This window comes from Rhinolophus sinicus, linkage group LG03, assembly GCF_036562045.2.
Source record: "Rhinolophus sinicus isolate RSC01 linkage group LG03, ASM3656204v1, whole genome shotgun sequence".
In the NCBI taxonomy this organism is placed as follows: Eukaryota; Metazoa; Chordata; class Mammalia; order Chiroptera; family Rhinolophidae; genus Rhinolophus; species Rhinolophus sinicus.
Genome location: NC_133753.1, coordinates 6,527,875 through 6,544,468, shown reverse-complemented (window position 1 = coordinate 6,544,468; position 16,594 = coordinate 6,527,875). Strand labels below are relative to the sequence as shown.

The 16,594-nt window shown below is 44.4% G+C and overlaps 1 long non-coding RNA gene across 1 annotated transcript in view; it reads left to right on the top strand.

The window, feature by feature from the left end:
* LOC141570503 (uncharacterized) overlaps positions 1-11,691 on the top strand; it is a 46,248-nt gene extending 34,557 nt beyond the window's left edge. The window contains exons 2-4 of the long non-coding RNA XR_012494530.1: positions 1,390-1,512; positions 3,984-5,154; positions 7,435-11,691. This is a non-coding gene — a long non-coding RNA (uncharacterized LOC141570503). The remainder of the gene's footprint in view (positions 1-1,389; positions 1,513-3,983; positions 5,155-7,434) is intronic.
* Positions 11,692-16,594: the final 4,903 nt, after the last annotated feature.

Here is a 16,594-nt window from a genome sequence, read left to right as displayed (position 1 = left end):
ATACTTCTTTAGCTATGACCAAATGGGTCCTCTGCTTGCTGGGACTGGGAAGAGCTACATCCAGTGGTCTAGCCAGCTCAATAACAGTACTCCATAGTCAGAACTCCCTAGCCACTTCCCCCATCGTGCTTGCTGCTGAATTGCAGAGACCCTGCACAGGAATTCACCAGAAACAGTAACCCATCTCAGTGCCTTTTAGAGGATCCACAAAGGTACTCCAGAGAACAGTATTACTGGGCATTAATTTTTTATTTAATTTATTAGTTTTTAACTAGAAACGGTTAAATTAAGCAAATATTCTATATATCTATATGTATTACAATAATCACAATGATCTAACAGCATTAAAGATTGCAGACATGCTCAAAATATACACAGTGATAGAATAAAAAATTTAAAGCATATGGAAATACAAAACAAATAATTTGTTTCTGATTTTAAAAAAACAACTACTGAATGATGATGTTTTGTGGAGGAAAGGAGAGAGAGAGAGAGAGAAGGAGAGACAGAGAGAGACACAGACAGAGAAAGAGAGAAGAAACTTTACTAACAATAGCATGTACTTTGGGTTGTGTCTGTGTAAGTTTAGACATAAAATGCCTATGTGAAAATATAAATCTGGATTTACCGCCTCCCTCTCCCCCCAGGGCATGGATAAGGGTGCTGAGAAGCAAAGAGAATTGATCTGAGAACACTGCTTGTGTATCTCCATACTTCAGTGCTCCAGTCTCCCACAAAATGTATTTATTTAACAAATGTCACCCAAAACAGCTTGGTAGCAGATGAGGGTTTATTTAATGGCAGTAAAACAGGTGAAACATTCCCTACATTTTTTGTCTCTGTTTATGTTTCTATCAAAAAAAAGAAAGAAAAAAAAAAAAAAAGAACTGAGCTGGTTTCAGCTCTTTACACACTCAAACAGAACCATGGCATATATTTGGGAAGTAAAGCAAATTTCACTTAGGAACTGGCTTGGAAAATACAAATCTCTATATTTTCTCAAAGCAATCTATGATTTTTCTACCCAAAGGACAGGAGGATCAAATCCAGATTCGACTTTGCTTTATTTTAACTCTATTTTATTTACTTATTTTTTGAATGCTTTCTCCTTCAAGATTTGCCATCTCGATCTGGCACCGGTGTTAAGTTCTTTTAAGTCTTATGTTCTCTTCCTGTTTTCGCTTTACTATGCTTTGGAGTGCCCTCTCAGCCAGGGGGGGAAAAAGAAAAAAACACCCGATCTTCTCCCCAGTCCTTTCATCTGTAACCTTTCTACAAGTAAATGCTAATTGAAAAAGAAAGAACACCACTAATCTTGGAATTTAAATGCATTTAACAAAACCAATCTCACTCTAAATGGTTGTTTCGCCATTCCCTTTTCCCTAACAGATGTCAAGAAACTGCAATTCCTATTAAGAACACTTGACTGTTTATTCAGCATGGGAACCTCAGCCCCAGTCTGCATCAATCTAAATGCGTTTCGAGACGTCAGGCCCCCGAAAAGTGCAGACGGTTAGTTGGTTATTTTTAAATGTAATCTTCACATAAAAGAATCACAGCGTTTTCCCTTTCACTTTGTCATCCTTTCTCTTTTTTTAACGACGGCGTCAAGCGTAGGCATCGAAGGGAATTTTTATGACCCGTTCCATGTAAGTTGCTTTCGGCATGAGCTAGTAGACTTGTCATGTGGTGAATGAAATTATTAGTTAAGTTTATGAAGTTGATTGGGAAAAAAAATGTGCTGTCCGATCTCCTGTATCCAAAATGCTTGACACCTAAGTGGAGTGTCGTTTTCCTGCTGCTGTGTGCATGTGTGTCTGTAGGTGCTACTGGACCCAGGCCTGCAGGGAGAGGGGCAGGAGGCAAAGGGGGCGCTGTCTGGGGGCCCCTGGATTGGTCTTGGCTGGCAGACAGGGACAAGATGTGCACGTGTGAAACCAGAAAATCCTCACGTGTACTTGGCCTTGTTCTCCGAGTATCTTCTCGTATGTCTCATTTGTTTAAAAGCACCTTGCTCAGCACTTGGCGTATAACGAACAAAAGTTGCACATACGAGCTGCGTGGTTTTCCAGCACCGTGTCTGCACGGAGTGGTGGGCCCTTGTCATCTGGCCAGCACCAAGCTGCACAATTTGGAATTTTCAGAATTTGCAGCATTTTGACATGTTGCCCCTTTCCAGTTCACTGTCCCTTTTTTCACACTTATTAAGAATGGAAGGGGAAAGAAAACACAGATAAGGAAATCACATCAACTCAGAACTGGAAATAACATTCCTTGTTTGGGATGGAATTGGGCCATTACGTTTATTGGGCGCCTGACAATAAATTGACTCCTGCAGGCAAGTGTATCATCTTGACTCGCCTAGCAGCTGGGTGACACGGCTCTTATTTGCTCCATTTTATAGACGAGAAAACTGAGGATCTGAAAGCTGGATTTCACGCCAAAGCTGGTCTGTAAAACAGGCCACACTGATACTGAAGCTCGTGCTCTTATCAGCCAGACCGTGAGGGTGGCTGGCACTTGTCTTTCTTCAAATCCTTTTTCATATCTTATTTTTACAGATACGTAAACATAGACGTTAACCTTTCACTACGTGGTGAGCTCCCGGAGGGCAGAAGCTTGCTGTGATTTCATAGCGCACGGTCCCCACAGCTTGCATCCTCCACCTCTTGGCATATTCGTGGTCAGATGGTGAACTAAGGAACTAACACATATATTAATTATTCACATTGCAGTCATATGTGCCTCGTAGGTGTGTGATTTTCTGGCAGGTGCTGATTTCCTGGCCTACAGTAAAAAATGCACATATATTTCTGGGGCATGTGGGGCCTGGCCCCCACGTCAACTGGAGTGTGTGGTTCATATTGAGAACCACCTCCCCTCACATGTTCTAACCGATTTCCACACTTTGGAGTTCAGCGGTGTGTTTGTGATTTTCTGGGTAAGGAGGAGGTTGAATTTGGAGATGGGCAGCCTGGGCCGGAAGACACTCTTGGATTCTGAAGTCAGGCAGGCTGGGGGTGGTGCTTCACTCTCCACTAGCTGTAGGAAAATGATCTTGTCTAAGACTCAGTGTCCTCTGGGTGACGCTGAAAGTAACAGCCCTCTGCAAAGGGAGACGGCAAGGACCCAGAAAGGGTGGAGATATGGTGACTTACGTGGTAAACGTATAATAAGTTCCAGTTTAATTTAGTAGAAATTATAAATTTGGGGATTCAAAACAGCAAAGCACAGGCATTCAGCTGTAAGCATTCCTCTCTCCCGATGTCCCCCTGTCTCTGCTTTTCTTTGTCTCTCTGTGGCATTCCTGCCTCCCTTTCTGCATGTCTGCTATGTTCTCCCTGGCTCCTGCTCTCCCTTTATCTTCTGTCTTCTTTTCTTTCCTCTCTTCCAATTTCCCTAGGTCCCGTTTTCCCTCCCTCATTTGTAAATCCTGTTTGCTCTTTGCTGAGGAGCAGCAAGGAACACAGCGCCCCAGAGGGGCAGCAGGCAGCTGAGTCATGGCTCATGCTGTGGGGCATCTCCATGAGGTGGGTCTGGTTGGCAGCTCTCTCCAGAGCAGGATGCTAACCGAGGTTTATGGGCTGGAGACGCTTAAACTCTTAGAATCCCTTAGAATCTCTCAGCACCGGCTGGGAGGCTTGGCCCTAAATCTACCTGGGGAATCCTGAGATGGAACCCAGGGTCGCTGTTCTCTCTGCCGGTGCGTTTGCAGATCTGACTGCATGCTGAGCCTTCGGCTTGGTCCTCTGAGTTCCCTGATGGCAGATGACAGCAGGAGGAGGTGAAGATGGAGGAGAGGAGAGGAGATGTGAAGATTTAAAAACCTTAAAATAATTTACTCTAATTCCTTTCTTTTATGGAGGAAGAAACTGAATCTTAGAGAGCTCAGGGACTTTTTTCAGACTCACACAGAAGAAAAGGAGAAGGAAAATGCAAGCCTATGTCTCTCGATTCTCAACTTTCTCTCACTCTCTGCCCAGTATTTCACAGGAAGCAGGCAAGGGCAAGGATGAGATTATAAGAAGCAAAGGAAGCAAAGCCAGCAGAGAGCTCGTGGCGTTGGGCCTTGCCAGGCAGCCCATAGGCCGGACCACACACACTCGGTGTGAACTCAAAAGACCGTTAATGAGCTGCGTGAACTTGAACAAGACATCTGACTTCTTGAACCTCTTTTTTTATCTGCCTGGCAGCAGGAAAAGATCCAGGCTTAAATTCAACTAACATTTGCAGGTACCTGCTCATCTCTGCAGTTGTTAAGCTCGGGATAATTCCGTTCTCCCAACCAGCTTTTGCGTTACCTTTTACTCCCACTTTATAGATGATGAAACTGAACCTGAAGCTTCCTGCCTGTGTACTTTTATTCTCTTCATTCCAGAGAATCAAAGTGAGTGTTATGGTAGCAAAGAAAACTTGGGAATCAGATGTCCTTGTGTCTGCATTGTTTTTTTTTTTTTTAACTACACCCCGTATTTCTTTGCATCATGTAGTCACGTAGAACTTGAGCTCTCTCATCTGTCAACGGAGATAAGGAAGCTGACCTTGCAGGAAAAACGGGGCTAAGTCAGAATGTGTATGTGAAGGCATCCAGCCTCTTGCTGGAGAATTTCACTCTCCAGGAGTCAGAAGCAAAAGGAAGACACACATGGGCACCTGCTAGACTTCAGCTTGGAGCTTGGTTCTAAAAGTGGGTGAACAGAGTAAGGAAAGAGCCAAGAGTCTTCCTACATATATAATTTCATTCTCATCATTGAGGAGACTCAAACTAAGCCGCCACCAGAACTTAGTCATGCTTCTCGGTTTTGAAACTGTCGGAAGCTTGGGAAAACAACAACACACAAACTATGACAAGTGGGTCCAGAATAAAGGAAGTTCTTAATGAGGTACAAACAATGGGAGAGCAAGTTCTAGCCCCACAGGTTGCAAATATTCCCCAGGTGTTCCATGGCTTGTCCTATGCAGCAGGCCCTACCAGGCCCAACCGGACCTCACCGGCCTACCAGACTGCACTGGGCCCCACCTGGCCCCACTGGGCCCCACGTGTAAGAGCAAAGGAAAGAAACCGGCAGGACCATCCACAGTGAAATGCATATTCTATTCACCTGTTTGTCTTATGGGTACCTCAGAAAAAAAGATGAGAAGAAAGAATAGGAGGTGAGTTCACTGTAATAATGGAGGTTCTTTGTTCTGAGATATTAATCCACATCGTCCACATGCAGAAGGTCATAACGAAAGGCATGCTGTGCCCCACATAGGGCCTCGGTCGAGTTCAGTAAGTGTGATAAGTGCTTGCCCATCGTCTGCATGGTTGAGAATCGTTGTCTAAAACTCAACTAGACTTTCCAAAGCCGCTGCCATCACTCTGCTGGCGTTCAGCTTTATTAGAAACAAAACAAAAAACAACAGAAAAATGAGCTCGAGTCTGTTATTGCAGCTTTCTTGTCTCTTTTCCCTTGTAGAAAGGAGCCCGAACACTGCGCCCCTGTTTTTATAGCCTGCGTGTGTCTCACTTTCCTGCCCTGTGCTTTTCTCCCACCATTCACTCCAACGGGCCCGTCTCTCCCCATTTTCATACCTGACCCATTCTCACGGTCCGTTCCAAAGGTGACTTTCATTAGGCCCTCCCTGCCCCCGTCGCCTCCCCCGCTGTCCGGGATCTGCTGGGTCTCCTCCCCTGTCCTGATTTCTGCTTCCCGTAAGTTGCAACGCTTTCTCCCCACATCCACTTTTTCCAACTGAGCTCCAGGGCTCCTGATGACACAGTGGGACAGTTCCTGGGTGCTCATTTCTGTCTGGTGCCAGGCAGAGGGTTGTGCATGTGAATCGGGCACACATGTATGTTAGTGAGTGCTCACAAGCCACTGGCTTCACGTGCGTAACCAAGGCCCACTCGCTGAACATGAGCACTTCCTAGGAGCTTGTTTTGGAACCACAGACTCAGGTAGGAATTCTGGCTGGGCCGCTTCCCAGATGTGACTTTGGGGCCAATTAGCTAAATTCTCTGTGCCGCAGTCTCCTCGTCTATCAAATGGAGAGATCAATGCTTCCTGTCTCAGGGAGCTGTGAGGATTAAATGAGTTGATGCATGTAAGGCACACAACCAGGCCTGGGCATTGTTCGTATTCAATATAGATCAGCTCTTACATGTACAGGACATGAGCCAGGAGGCCTGGAGAGAGTCTTCTGCCCAATCTCTGCCAATGCAGATTGCAGAACACGTGTTCAGAAAGCCTGAGGGACCAGGCCAAAGTCACGTCCATGTGGCTAACTTGTGATAGGGGCCTAGCCAAGACCTCTGAGTCTGTGACAGTGAACTTTATCAGCGTGTGTGTGTGTGTGTGTGTGTGTGTGTGTGTGTGAGAGAGAGAGAGAGAGAGAGAGAGAGAGAGAGAGAGAGAGAGAGAGAGAGGTGGGAGGATAGAAGGATGGGGAGAGAAGGCAACACCAGCCTGTTTTCCTAATCTGAGCAGATTTCTAATTAGGATAACATTCAGCTATTCTTATGAGAAAATATGAGAAAGGAGGAACTCATCTCTGAGCCTGCTCAGAAGCACATGGTGGCGGAAGGTAATCAGGCTTCCTTCAACCTGTGCTTGGCTCAGAATCTGGCGTGAGCTATCTTTGTTTCCCTATCTTTTCCTGAAACCTTTAGCAATCGCTAACAATCCTATTTACTCTGTGTACCAGACAAACACAGTTACCGTCGCCATCTCACTATTTTTATCTAATATTGAAATTTCTCTCCCTAAGAGGAGCCCTGAATATATTATGATATCGGCTGAATAAATGATCTGCGTAATATACTGTGCAGAGATGGTATTTTATGAAGCTGGGCTCTAACTGAAATGCACGAATCATTCAGTTCTCGTTTGAAAAGAAATTCAATTGGATACATTTTCAAGAAAGCAAAATCGTGTGTGTGTGTGTGTGTGTGTGTGTGTGTGTTTTAAATATTCTTGCAAACTTTTGGATTCAAGGCCAATTGTTTTATATCTCTCAGTGGGATAGACTGCCCTGCAATGTCTAGCATATTTTTTTCCCATGGAAATTGAGGCTGTCTCCTTGCTCTTAGGTGACGCAAGTTCCATGAGTAGCAGGGTCATTATTGTTTTATATATGCTACGTCAAAGACATCTGATAGTGTCTGAGGCATTGCAGATGGTTCTCTCGACATGTCTGTGGGTAAAAGGGGAGCAGAAGGTTCCCCTTTGGCCGAGGAGGAGTCTAGTCTACACCTCGGGTACACCATCAAACAGTTACTGACCCCTCACTGGCTTTGCCAGCTGCATTACAGTTTCAATATTCACAATGTGATTTTGTGTTTCCTTTTCTACTTTGGGTAGAATAGCCACAGTGACAGTAGTAGCAATTACATTTGTAATGACGTCGTTTGCTTATTACAACAATTTCAAAGGTTCTTTTTGATCTGCACAGTCCCCAGGAAGACACTGGGAAACAGAGGCCGGGAGCCGGGGAGCGGATCACTTGTGCAAAGCCCCATGGGTAATAAATGCAGAACGGGGCTTCAGATGAGGACGTGGGATCTGAACGTGAGTCCCCGAGTGGTCTCCCTGACTGACGGACATGCTGCTGCCGCCTCTGCCTTCCACCTGAGGCCTGGACTCCTGTGGTTCCGAATCCTGAAGGCAAATTCTTGACTTTCCGTTCATGGAATGGAAAGTCAAGAAGTCAAGGCCACAGTGAAGCGGTGCTGGGTCTCCTCACCCCTTCGCCTGCATGTTCTATCTCCCCCTAAAGACAGAGACGGGACAACCACAACACCACAACAAAAGCCTCAGCGCTCTCCTAAGCGAATCTCTTCTGTTTTCAGCTGAGGAAAGCAATTTGGAGACAAGCTCGGAAAGGTGAAACAGCTTCCCAGAATCTCAAAGCTAATTAATGGCAAACTGAAGACCAACCCTCGGGCCTCTTCCATTGATTCTCCCATTAGGCCGTCAGGCTGCTTTCTGGCCCGTCTTCAGCCCATTAAGACAGAGTGTCACAACCCACTCATCATGGGCCTTTGTTGCCGGATGGATGAGCGTCCCCAGATGCCACTGCTGTCCCCCAGAAGAGGGCTCACAGAGGGTTCGCAAAGTGAGGTGAAAGCTCTTTCAGCATCCCGGAGCCTGCTGACAACACGCTTCTGGCCACCATCCCTCAAACCACGAATCCTTGGGGCAGCCACAGGGGGTGGTGCAAAGTCAAATAAGTTTGGGAAAATTCTGGTTTCAACAGTTTCTTTGCATTAGGATTTCTCGGGGCTAATGTACTTGATAAATGTCCAAGACAGACAAGGGTGACGTGTTCCCCAACTTATTTTCTAGAGAACCTGTTTGTTATTTTTTTTCTCTCAACGAATATCTTGTATGGCTAAGGGTTCGTGGGCAGCAAACTCTGGTCCTCAAGCCTCATCCAACCGGCCACCTGTTTTGTGAATAAAGCTTTATTGGAACAAGACCTGCTTGTTTGGGGACATATTCTCTATGGCTGCTTCTGCACTGAAACAACAGAATTAGGTTCTTGCAACAGAGACGGTGTGGATCACAAAAGGACACCGGCTGGCTCCGTGGTCCATTGCAGAAAAAGTGTGTAACCGCTAAGAGAATACTACAATTTACTCTTTATTACAAATGCCGAGCCTCAGCAGCAATCACCACGAGTGTTAGAACAGAACATCTGCCCAGTGCTTCACAGTGTCCACTGAGATGGCCATGATGAACTCACTTTTAGCGTTCTCACTGCTCATGGAATTTTCCACTCATAGATAAGTTATGTAAGACTGAGCATGGGCCCAAGACATCCTGAGATCCTGAAGTGGCCAGCCACAGAGCAGGGGCCGTTACGTCTGCGGGGTGGCAGTCTCTTCCACGTGGGGCTGAGTGGGAGAAAAACGGGACCAAGGGGCTGCGTCTTTACCGCGAGGCTCGTGGTGACCGGATGCCCATTTGAAGTTTCCCCGCTCGGAGGACTGGCAGCTGAGGCCCTGCTGCTGTGTGCAGGGAGTTACGGGGCTCAGCGATGTTGTTTGGGTGTGGATTTAAATTTCGCTGTACGTGCTTGCATTTTTTTTCTTTGTTGCAGATTGGCTTCCAGTGAACTGAATATTAAAACAATATTACAGGAGAAGCAACCCGGCCCCGCTGATTGTTTCCTCCCAAAATGGATGTGGTGATGAGCACACGCTGCCATTTACATAAACAATCAGTTGAACGGGCCTCAGCGAACATGGGCATTTAGGTTTGATGACATCCTGATTGTAACCATAAATAACAATATTTTCATTGTTGAGTAATAAACGTTATTACCCAGTGTGTTTTAGGTGAGTGGGCACTTAACGGGGTAAGGAGGAGATGGTGGGGAGATGGAGGTGAGCGCTCAGTGATATGGGAAGACATAACCTTGCCAATTTAAGGTGCGCGATAAATGTTGTCGCCAAGGGCCCGTTGGTAAATAAGATGAGGCTTTTGGCTCACACCAGGCTGACTTGTACAAATGAGATGAATCAAGGCAGAAAAACGATTTCACTCGCCCCACAAGCCTGTGTGGAGGGACAAAATGTTCCAGGCTCTGTCGCTGATGAGCTCATGGTCTGGGGGGGATAACAAGACCACCCACAGGCAAGTGGTGGCAGTGTCACGGGATGAACACATCAGAGCAAAGAGAACCAGTTTCTGTGAGTCTCTTCAGTTGCTCTTTCTAAGATCCCGTGGTTCTGATTTTACTGCTCTGTTCTTGTGCTTTGTTTGGTCTTCTGGTTGTTTATTTTCTAATTTCCATCTTTGGGTTTTCAGTTCTTGTACTGAGGTCTGACATACCGTCATAAAGCTCATTAACCTGCGATACATAGGCTGACACATTTTTACATGTGTGTACACTTGTCTGACCACCACCAAGATCAAGACACAGAATATTCCAGCGGCCAAGAAGGGTAGTCTTTATTTTTAAATGCACACTGTGGAATGAAACAAATATTTCAATTCCAAGGGGACCCTTCTATAAAACACAAAAAAAAGACATCATGGAGACAAAAGGCAAAATACATCAGGAAAAGATTATGAAAGAGGCCTGTGCTCCCAAGCACAGGTTTCAGCATAGACGAACATGAACTTGAAACCCTGCACTGCCGTTTACAAACTGTTGTGTTCCTAAGAAACTTGTCTCACCCCTTTGAGACTCAGTTTCCTCTCATCTGCCAAATGCAGATAACAGTACCCAGTTGTGAAGATAACAGTGAGCCTAGTAGTGACAGTTGTACTGGAAACTGCAGTGGCATATGTGGAACAGGTCCCCTCGTACCCGCCTCCCCTGAGAGCTGTCTGTACTTGTATTATTATATGAAGACACCAACAATGCGAAGATCATACTTTGCACTGTCAACAGTTTGTGTACCTGCTAAGTAACAATTTACTTGTCAAAAAAAATATATAGTTCCTAAAGGAAGAGGGAGCTGTTGGTGATGGTGGTGATGGAGACCATGCATTATGGAGTTTATGGGACTGTATTGCAAATGAACAAATGTGACATTGAGACTACTTAAGAAATCTAGGGTTCATAGATGATAGAGGCCTGTCTTTATAGTTTTTCTTCCATAACTTCTGTGTTCTTTGTCATTTCCTGGGAACAATGGACCTCAGTCTTCACAGGCTGACATGAGAATATGAGGTTTCAAGTGGTTTCCAAATGAGGAAAGGTACTTTTGGACTTGGGGAATTTTCTCTTTGTCACCTTGGATCTCATCCTACATTACCCCCATTGGGTAGTTGATTTTATGTGTCAACTTGGCTGGGCCAAGGTGCCCAGATATTTGGTTAAATATTAATCTGGATGTTTCTGTGGAAGTGTTTTGTGGATAAGGTTAATGTTTAAATCAGTAGACTTTGAATAGCTTGCCCTCCATAATGTAGGTGGGCCACATCTAATCAGTTGAAGGCCTTAATAGAGGGAAGACTGACCTCCCCCGAACAAGAAGGAATTATGCCAGCACTTGGCCTTTGGACTTGAACTGTAATGCTTTCCTGGGTCTCCAGACCACTGGCCTATGCTGCAGAGTTTGGACTTATAAAACCTCCATGATCACATGAGCCAATTCCTTAAAATCTCTCTCTTTCTCTCTCTCTCACTCAAAATATACACATCTTGTTAGTTCCGTTTCTCTGGATAATCCTAACTAATACACCCCACAAAAAATAAGACAGTCCAATTTTGGTGGAGTTCGTGATGCTAGGCACCCAACAGTCTCCTTAAAAGAAAAGAATGGTCTTTAGAGTCCTGAAGGCCTGCGTTGGAGTTCTGGCACTGCCACTGTAATGGTGTCACAGCCGCGGTGTCTCAGCTTCTCTCAGCCTCACTTTCCTTACTGTGACAGGCAGGTCATGGAATCTATGCTCTGGTCGAGTTGAGAGAATTAACTGATGAGTTATATCACGTCCTGGTGAACACTGTCCAGTCGTGGACGCCCCCTCCTTCATTCTGAAAGCATCAGAGGAAAGCGGCCCACATTGTCTCCAACAAAGAAGGCCAACAAAGAAGGAATTGCTGAGAAGAATGAATGAAACCCTGGTTCCTTTCTTTTCCTTTAATTCAAGTTTTATCCCCGTGGCTAAGTAGCATCAGAAATTGGCCAAATATTTGATGGCTTAGGAAGGAATTATAACTTGGGGAAAGAAAATTCAATAAAAGAAGACAGCTACAAAATAAGTGCTCTGGTTCTAGATGTATATATTTGTTTGTTTGGTTGGTTTTCCACACTAATGCCCTGATGGATGTGTTATCCAGCACTTGGCTATTTTACAACTGATACAATCATGTTGTCAAAGGTTGGAGGGTTGATTTCTTTATCTTTGCAAAAAAAGTCGGTGTACAGTTTATTAACTTAGGTTACTGGAAATTTTTCCCATGGGATTTTAGCTGCAACAAAACCTCAGAAAGAGTGTCCTTAGGACCAGCCTGAAAGACTTAAAAACATTAATAGCTATTATTGAAACAGCAGGGGGAAAAATAGACTGTCGTTTTCACTCCCTTTGCATTCAGAATCAAGTTTTTGTATTTTCCTCATAAGCACCTTGAATATGACTTTTCAGTTCCGTCTTCCTGCAAAACAAATGTAGATTTTCTGTGTAATGATGATAATTACACAGCACCTAAGGGCTTAAAAACACATTCACTTGCATACTTTCTATTAACGCACGATGAGCTCACTCCAGAAAAGAAAGATTATTTGTCGATTATCTGGTTTTTAGTTGAAGAAACTGAAAAATCAAGGAGGGTGGCTGGCTTAACCAAAGCCGGGTGGCCACAGGTGGCTGCGGAGGGTAGGCACTGAACTCTGGCTACTAAGCCTGTGCACTTTTCTGTGTTAATCACAAGTATGTCCAAATTATACACATTGAATGACCAAAGTGAGGACCAGCTCTCTCCCAGTGTCCAGGTCGCCCCACTTCTTCTCTTTCCTCTCCATCTTTGAAGCCTCATCCAGATATGTCTGGATGTTGACACCTGCGGACTCATTCCCACCTGAGCCTAAAGTTACCAGTTGGGTCCCTCCAAAGGGCCACAGGGAAAGAGAGCAGGGTGGGCATCTCCTGTTTGGAGTTCAAGTCCGGTCTGTGATGTATGAATAACAGTATCTTGTCCACCTTACTTCTCTCTGACCTCAATTTTTCCGCCTGAAAATGTGAAGAACAGTATCCAGCTGGCAGCATGATTAGCGCTATTAAATAAACAATACATGCACATGGACAAGGATTAGAGCCCAGCATATAATAGGTGCTTGATAAAAGCTGCCTCTATTTCTCCCCTCCCTGGAATGAGTTAACCTTGCTCCCGCATACTGACGCTGATGGACAGATATGCGAAATGTGAGGTCAGCCCGATGCAGAGGGTGTGCCCCCTCTGCCCAAGCACACGGCAGACCACATTAACCAGCCTCCCTCCCATCAGGCATTGCGGTGTGTCTTCTCCCATCACCCTCCGTGCTCTTTTCCCCTCTGGCTTGATGTAGAAAAGTATGGCAAACTTGAAAGCCACTCTTCCCTTCAGGAACACACAATTTAGAATGAACTTGAGTAAGAAACAAACTTGACGTGTGTTAAATCACTGGTAGTTGAGGGTTTATCAGTTTTAGTGGCTAGTGTTACCTAACCCAGTACTTACCCACACAATATTGTCAATTCATTTAGAAATAGCTCATACACACACACACACACACACACACACACACTAGATTTGGCATTTTGAAGACACTGAACATTTTATTGACTTACTACTTTTCACATTTTCTTGGCCTCTATGTGTACAACTTAAAACGTGCTGTTAACATTTTTAAAATATACATTTGGTGAGACTTTCAGGGGCCAATCGAGAAGCCCCTTTGTGTAGCTGTCTTACAGTTGGCCATCCTCGGCTTGAATGGCTCCCATGACACGGAACCACTGCCTCCCATGAGAATTGCTGATCAGACAGCTCTGAGTTTTCCGATGTTGTGTTTCATTCCAGATCAGAGCTGCCTTCCCTAATATCTATCCATCCTCCCCTGGCCCCATCATCCGAGAAACCAGAAACCAGACTCCTCATTTTTCTGAAGGGGAACCCCTCCAATAGTCGAATACATAGGAAGTTCTGCTGTAATGCTTGTTTTGAAAATGCATAGTTGTTCCAATGTGATCGATCTATCACAGGACCGTTTGAACATTACACAAAGTTTGCACGTGCTTGCGTGTCATACCTTGTGCAAGAACACTAGGTGAAAGCAGAACACTGCATCAGCTGGATGGAGCCACATAGGAAGGCACACATCACCCACATGCTCCTTGAATATCTCCCCACGGCCCCAGTCCACTGTGTGTATTATGAGTCAACCAGCCACCTCCCATGTTACCACCTTCTCCCGATTTCAGATAAGCCGCGCCCCAACACTTCTTAGTAGCTCACAAGCCTCACCCCTTCCAATACCCAGTTCCCCCAGCAAACTTTGAGCCTCTTTTCGTAGGTAAAAGGCCATATTTATTGTAGTATTCATATAGTTTTCTTAACCATGTATCGTGCTACCTAGTCTATTAGGTCTTAACTTTTTTTTCCCCCAGTGTGCCATTGATGAAGTATTTGAATGCTGTGCCCCAGCCTAATTTTCCCCATCATGCTGTAGTTTTTATTGTACAATTTTGCATACGGGGCAATTCTTAAGAATACACATGTCGCATTATAGTAGAAAAGTTTCTAGAACTTGTATCTTCCTTTAGCCTGTGAATGGAATGAGGAATATTTGTCAATTAGGCACATCTTCATGTTCTCTCGATTAAAAGGTGTTGGGTGCCAGGCCCAGCCTGCTGCTGGCCACCCGACAATGAATAAATACAGGTAGTCTCTGCTTCCTTACAGCTTTAGACTATAGACCTACCCTCTTCCCTATTCTCTTAGGAGGGAGAGTAAATTAACAAACAGAGAAGGATACCAATGAAATGGTATAATGTCTGTCTCAGCTAATCCAGCCACTAAAAACAAACAAATAAAAGGAGTAAATTCATGTATGGTGGGTCTCTTGTACTGGAGGTTATGTCAAGTGTTTGTATCAGCATTAAGTGAATTCAACTCCATTCAACCCCTCAGACAAGCATCACGTCTGCCATTTTGGAAGCGAGGCAGAGAAGAATTTTAGCACCTTCCCAGGAGCTAGGACTCAAATCCAGTTGAGCTCTGATTAATTCTCATGCCTTTTCCAACATTCCAGTGTGTCGGTCTACCCAATGTCTGCTCTACTGAATTAAGGCCCAAACATGTTTTTGGTACTGAGGCTTCTTTTCCTCAAAGCAGCCAGAGAAGTGAAAGTTGGAACTGTCAAATGAAAGTGGTTGAGTTCATCTGATTAGCAAGGAAAAAACAAGTACACATAATATTAACAAATATTACTTGCCCTTGAACCTAATTTAAAACTAATAAAGTTGCATAATTCATGCAATCATAAAGTCGAACATTGTGTAAAACTGCATCACATATGGAAGTGATGAACTATCATCTAGTATCTATGAAATTCAAAGGCGATTTCAAAGCTGTGTTTCCAGTGGTGCTTAAGGGATTATTACGGGCCGGAAGTGGCCGATACAGTGGAGTTGTAGCCATTTGGTGCCGGCATGGAAACTAAAAGCTGGAATTGCAGCCAGAAGTGCAGTAAAAACAGACTATTCATCCTGTTTCTATGACTTGTATTCATCACTGCAGACAACCAGGTAATTCAATTATCTTTGGCCTTGGAAGTCTGTTTCGTTTGGTTTATGTGCCCCTCTCTATCAGTCCCTGCTGTTCAGTGAGACCCAGGGAGGGTGGCGCTGGGTTGGCTGGAGGGGGGAGAGCCCTGGTGTGCGCGTGGACGGGAGGCTGAGAAGAAGAACCTGTGTTATTTACTCTGAAAGTGATGGAAATGATCTCATGGTCCAGAATGAATTGTCCCTTGGAGCCCCCAGTAAGAATAGCATGATTCACTTTTATAGCAGCACATTTTATACAAACTCTTTTGTTGGTGGAGAAAAATGTCTCATCTGACATGATTGCAGGGGAAATCTCCTTGTGCTCTTTTCTCTCTCTTGCCCCTAATATCCTCGTGCCCATCTATAAGTGCACATAAAATGTCTGGCACGCAGGATGGTAATGAGGTGGCAGGCAGCCGCTTTCTAACATCAGAATTTCAATAAGGATGGAATTTGCCTCCAAAAGAGGACAGTGATCTTTTCACAAACACTGTCCTTTGTCCTGAGGCACACAAAATCCCCAAATCCCTAAAATATTTCATCTGAAGATAAGATAATTTTACTCTAGCCTAGGCGGAAAAAGAAAGAGCAGGGGAAAGTCATCTATCAGATGCAGCCAGGAAAGTCTTGTTGCTTAGGGAGAAGGTAAATTAAAGGTTTCTATCTTATCTGTATTTCAATTAAAATCTTATTTTTCGTCCCCAGCAGTGCAACCCGTTGAAGTCTTTCCAAGTAAAAAATGCCATTTCAGTAGGTGGACATTAAAGAAATCTTTAATGGGTATGTTCTACATGTGATATGGGCTACTTTTCCTGTGTGGGAGAAATGACACAAACAATATTTTGAAAGAGATGTGAAACTTACAAAGGTGGAAACGGCAATGAGTTGCCCTGAAGAATTCTCTCTTGTAAGGATTTTTTTTTTTGTTTGTTTGTTTTGGTTTTCTTTTCTTTTTTTTTTTTTTTTACTGAGCCCTCATTTGAATATTTGCAGACCCACCCCAGGTATTTAAGAAATCACAACTAAAAGGGAGGGAAGGGAGATAGCCAGGGAAAGGAGTATCTTGTTAAAATCCCTTTGAGATACTAAATTCAGGAGCAGGTTTACCTCAGCAAAGATGGTGAAAAGAGAGAATCCAGGGTCCAGGTTTAGAGAGTGTTGTCCAGGTAAGTGATTTTTGTTGAAATAGCCCGGTAGGACTCAGTGACCGAGACCTATGGACGGACCCATGAAAAGCCTAGACTACATCAGGTATCAAACCACAGATTAATCAATAAGTTGATCGGTCAACTACTCAATCAGTAGAACTAAAAGTGAAGGACGACAACACTACGTTCCAACATAAAGTAAGG